Source organism: Lipotes vexillifer, unplaced genomic scaffold (assembly GCF_000442215.2).
Source record: "Lipotes vexillifer unplaced genomic scaffold, Lipotes_vexillifer_v1.1 scaffold1849, whole genome shotgun sequence".
Lineage (NCBI taxonomy): Eukaryota > Metazoa > Chordata > Mammalia > Artiodactyla > Lipotidae > Lipotes > Lipotes vexillifer.
Genome location: NW_006792854.1, coordinates 6,242 through 12,482, shown reverse-complemented (window position 1 = coordinate 12,482; position 6,241 = coordinate 6,242).

Genomic DNA, 6,241 nt, shown 5'->3' with positions numbered 1-6,241 from the left:
AGTAGTACGTCCTTACTTATCAATAGTAATTTAAACCTAAATTGATTAAATTCTCCAATCAAAAGACATGGAATGGCTGACTGTATTAAAAAATAAGATCCGGGCTTCCCTGGTGGCGCAGTGGTTGAGAGTCTGCCTGCCGATGCAGGGGACACGCGTTCGTGCCCCGGTCCGGGAAGATCCCACATGCCGCGGAGTGGCTGGGCCTGTGAGCCATGGCCACTGAGCCTGCGTGTCCGGAGCCTGTGCTCCGCAACGGGAGAGGCCACAACAGTGAGAGGCCTACGTACTGCAAAAAATAAAAAAATAAGATCCAACAATATGCTGCCTAAAAGAGACTCATCTTAGCCTTAAAAACACACATAGACAGAGAGTGAAGCGATGGAAAAAGATACTTCAAGCAAATGGTAACCCCCTCCCCCCCAAAAAAGCAGGACTAGGTCTATACTTCTTTCAGAAAAAATAGAGTTGAAACTAAAACTTGTAAAAGTATATAAAGAATGTTATGTAATGATAAAGTAATAATACCTCAAGAAGATATAACAATTGTAAATATTTATGCACCCAACATCAGAGCACCTAAATACATAAGCCAAAAACTATAACAAGAGAGCTAAAAGAGGTAAACAGCAACACAATAATAATTGGGGACTTTAATGACTCAACCTGTCAACAGTGGTTAGATCATCCATACAGAGAATCAATAAGGAAACAGTGGATTTGAACAACATTATAGATCAGATGGACCTAACAGACATACATAGAATATTCTTTCCTACGGTGGCAGAATACATGTTTTCCTCAAGTGCACATGGAACATTTTCTAGGACAAACCATATGTTAGGCCACAAAAGAAGTCTTAGAGATTAAAATCATATCAACTGTCTTCTCTGAACACAGTGATATGAAGTGAGAGATCATATAACAAAAGGGAAATTGGAAAATTCACCAATATATGGAAATTAACAACACTCTCCTGAACAATGAACGGATCAAAGAAGAAATTAGAGGGGAAACAAAAACGTTCCTTGAGACAAGTGAAAATGGAAACACAACATACAAAAACTTGTGGGATGTAGCAAAAGGAGTTCTAAGAAGGAAGTTCATAGCAATAAATGCCCACATTAAGAAGTAAGGAAGATCCCAAATAAAAAACCTAACTCTGTGCTCTAATGAACTAGTAAAAGGACAGCAAACTGACCCCCAAGTTAGTAGGAGGAGGGAAATAGTAAAGATTAGAGGATAAATAATTGAAATAGTGAATAGGAAAGCAATATAAAAGATTCCCCTAACTTGGCATTGGTTCTTTGAAAAGATAAACAAAATTAACCAAGGAAAAAAGAGAAAGGACCAAATCAACAAAATTATAAATGAGAAAGGTGACATTACAGCTGATTCCACAGAAATACAATGAATTGAAGAACAACTATATGGCAGCAACTGCACAACCTAGAGAAAATGGAAAAAAAAAAACTCAGAAACATACAAACTACCATGACTGAATCAGGAAGAAATAGAAAGTCTGAATATATCAATTACTAGTAAGGTGATTGAATCAGTAATCAGAAATCTCCAGAGAAAATCCAAGAACCAAATGGTTTGACTGGCAAATTTTGTGAAACATTTAAAGAAAAGTTAACGCCAGTTCTTCTCAAACTCTTCCAAAAATTCAAAGAGAAGGGGACATTTCCAAACTTATTTTACAAGGCCAGTATCTCCTCAGAACCCAAGCCAGGAAAGGACAATTCCATGAAACAAAACAGACTAATATCCCTGATGGATATAGATACAAAAATTCTCAATAAAGTATTAGCAAACTAAATTCAACAGCACCTTAAAAGGATTATTTAACATAATCAAGTGAAATTTATACTTTGGATGCAAGGATGGTACAACATACAGAAGTCACTCAATGTCTTACATCACATTGAATGAATGAAAAAGTGGAATATGATCATCTTACAGATGGTGCAGAAAAAGCATTTGACAAAATTCAATATTCGTTTATGATAAAAATTCTCTTAATGATTTAGGTATAGAAGGAAAGTACTTCAATGTAATAAAGGACATATAAGCCAAAACTAATATCATAGTATTGAAGATTGAAAGGTTTTCCTTTAATCAGGATAAGAAAAGGATGGCTACTCAAACCATTCCTATTCAGCATACTACTGAAAGTTGTTACCAGAGCAATCAGGTAAGAAAGGGAAATAAAAGGCATCAGAATTGGAAAGACAGAAGGAAAATTGTCTCTTTTTGAAGATGATGTGATATTATATTTAGAAAATCCTAAAAACTCCACCAAGAAACTGTTAGTTCTAATCAATGAATTCAGTAAAGGATACAGTATTGATATAGAGAAACCATTGGCATTTCTATAAACTTACAATGAATTAATCTGAGTAAGAAATTTTTTAATTATACCATTTAAAACAGAATCACAACCAATAAAATACTTAGGAATAAGCTTAACCAAGGAGGTTAAAGGTCTCTCCTCTGAAATCTCTAAAAATGATGAAATGAATCAAAGTGGACACAAATAAATGGAAAGGAACTCATATCAGTGGATTGAAAGAATTAATATTGTTAAAATGTCAATACTACCAAAAGCCATCTATACATTCATTGCAAACCCTGTCAAAATTCCAAATGGCATTTTTACAGAAATAGAAAAAATTTATATGAATTCACAAAAGACCCTGAACAGCCAAAGCAATCCTGAGAAAGAAGAACAAAGCAGGCAGCATCACACTTCCTGATTTCAAGCTATACTATAAAGCTATTGTAATGAAAATAGTATGGTAATGGCATAAAGACAGACAAATAGGTCAATGGAACAGAACTGAGATCCCAGCATAACCCAAGTATATATGGTCAACTAGTATTTTACAAAGGATCCAAGAATACTCAATGGGGAAAATTCTCTTTAATATGTGTTGCTGAGGAAATTGGATATTCACATGTATAAGAATGAAATTAGACCCTTGTCTTACATGACTCACAAAAATTAAGTCAAAGTGGATTAAAGACTTGAATGTAAGACCTGAAACCATGAAATTCCTAGAAGAAAACCTAGGAAAAAATCTCCTTGATGTGGGTCTTGGCAATGATTTTTTGGATATGACACCTAAAGGACAAGCAACAAAATCAAAAACAAGTGGGAATACATCAAACTAAAAACCTTCTTCACAGCAAAAGAAATAAAGTGAAAAAGCAAATATAATAAAGTAAATCAACTAGACTTCAATTAAAAATAAATAAATTTAAAAAATAAAAGATGCTAGAGTGAAGAACAGAGATTCAGCCATTTTACTTAGTAACTTGTTCTGAATAGAATAAAATAAAGTAAATGAAAAACAAAACACAGCCTGCAAAGGGGAAAAAATATTGCATATGATATATTCTGATAAGGGACTAATATCCAAAATACATAAAGAACTCCTGTAACCCAGTAGCAAAACACCAAACATTCCAATTAACAAATGGACAAAAGACTTGCATAGACATCTTCCCTAAAGAGGTTATCTTAAACGGCCAAGGTACATGAAAAATGCTCGACATCACTAGTCATTAGGGAAATAAAAAAACAATGAGATATCACCTCATGCTTGTTAGGGATGGCTGTCATCAAAAAGGCAAGAGATAGTAAATGCTGACAAGAATGTGGAGAAAAGGGAACCCTTATGCTGTGTTGATGGGATTGTAAACTGGTACAGCCACTATGGAAAACAGTATGGAGGACTGTCAAAAAATTAACACTAGAACTACCATAGGATCCAGCAATTTTAATGCTGGGAATATATCCAAAGGAAATGAAAACAGTAATTTCAAAAACTACCTGCACTCCCATGTTTGAAGCAGCACTATATATGATAGTTAAGACATGGAAACGACCTAGGTATCCATCATGGATAAATGGATAAAGAAGTTGTGGAATATATATAATGGGATGTTATGCAGCCACAAAAAAATGAGGAAATCGTGTCATTTGTGATAATACAGGTGGACCTTGAGGACATTCTGCTAAGTGAAATAAGGCAGTCACAGAAAAACAAATGCTTTCCACTGATAATGTGGTGTACTGAGAGTCATCCAATTCATAGAGACAGAAAGTGGAATACTGGCTGCCAGTATTTGGGGGAGGAGGGAATGAGAAGTTTTTATTTAATAAGTTTAGAATTTCAATTCGGATGTTGAAAATTTCTAGAGCTTACAGTTATTGTCCAACTCCACTATCACAGGGGTCCCCAACCTGCAGAACTGGTCCGCACAGCATGAGGTAAGCAGCGGGCAAGTGAACGAAGCTTCATCTGCCACTCCCCATCACTCACATTACCACCTGAACCATACCCCGCATCGCTCACTCTCATTACCGCCTGAACCATCCCTCCCCACCTCGTCTGTGGAAAAACTGTCTTCCATGAAACCAGTCCCTGGTGCCAAAAAGGTTGGGGACTGCTGCACTATCGCATTCTTCATGATTATTTCTCATTGAATTCAGCATAAGTAAATAAGCCAGTTCTGCTCTGGAAAATGTTTTTGTTTTCTTTTCAACTGTTATTCCCTCCCCTCCCCAAACACACATACAAACACACACACACACACACACACACACACACACATTCACAAAAGCCCCACCAATTTATATTTAAATTCAGAATTTGGATTTCATATAATTCAGTCCCTTGAAGATAACATAATTCTTGAGTTAGGTGCTAGCTTAACAACTTTGGTTCACCTGAAACACAACTATACTGAGACTTGCCAAAATGGGGTATTTTAAAATCTGTTCAGTGGCTGGATCAATGTAATAATATTCAGCTCTTATCAATCTTAAGAAGCAGTTGTTGGATTGGTTCAAGATGGCGGGGTAGGAGGACGTGCACTCACTCCCTCTTGCGAGAGCACCGGAATCACAACTAACTGCTGAACAGTCATCAACAGGAAGACAGTGGAACTCACCAAAAAAGATACTCCACATCCAGAAACAAAGGAGAAGCCACAATGAGATGGTAGGAGGGGCACAATCACAATAAAATCAAATCTCATAACTGGTGAGTGGGTGACTCACAAACTGGAGAACACTTATACCACAGAAGTCCACCCACTGGAATGAATGTTCTGAGCCCCACGTCAGGCTTCCCAACCTGGGGGTATGGCAACGGGAGGAGGAATTCCCAGAGAATCAGACTTTCAAGCCTAATGGGATTTGATTGCAGGACTTTGACAGGATGGGGGAAACAGAGACTCCACTCTTGGAGGGCACACACAAAGTAGTGTGTGCATCAAGACCTCGAGGAAGGAGCAGTGCCCCCAGGGGAGACTGAACCAGACCTACCTGCTACTGTTGAAGGGTCTTCTGCAGAGGTGGGAGGTGGCTGTGGCTCACTGTGGACACATGGACACTGGCAGCAGAAGTTCTGGGAAGTACTCCTTGGCATGAGCCCTCCTGGAGTCTGCCATTAGCCCCACCAAAGTAGGCTTCAGTGCTGGGTGACCTCAGGCCAAACAACCAACAGTGAGGGAACTCAGCTCCACCCATCAGCAGATAAGCGGATTAAAGTTTTACTGAGCTCTGCCCACTAGAGCAACAGCCAGCTCTACCCACCACCAGTCCCTCCCATCAGGAAGCCTGCACAAGCCTCTTAGATAGCCTCATCCACCAGAGGGCAGAGCAACACCCACCTCTACCCACCACCTGAGCAATACCCACCTCTACCCACCACTAGTCCCTCCCATCAGGAAGGCTACACAATCCTCTTAGATAGCCACATCCACCAGAGGGAAGACAGCAGAAGCAAGAAGAGCTATAATCCTGCAGCCTGTGGAAGGAAAACCATATTCACAGAAAGATAGACAGAAGGAAAAGGTAGAGGACTATGTACCAGATGAAGGAGCAAGATAAAACCCCAGAAAAACAACTAAATGAAGTGGAGATAGGCAACCTTCCAGAAAAAGACTTCAGAATAATGATAGTGAAGATGATCCAAGACCTCGGAAAAAGAATGGAGGCAAAGATCGAGAAGATGCAAGAAATTGTTAACAAAGATCTAGAAGAATTGAAGAACAAACACCTAGAAGAATTAAAGAACAAACAGAGATGAACAATACAATAACTGAAGTGAAAAATACACTAGAAGGAATCAATAGCAGAATAACTGACGCAGAAGAACAGATAAGTGGCCTGGAGGACAGAATGGTGGAATTCACTGCTGCAGAACAGAATAAAGAAAAAAGAATG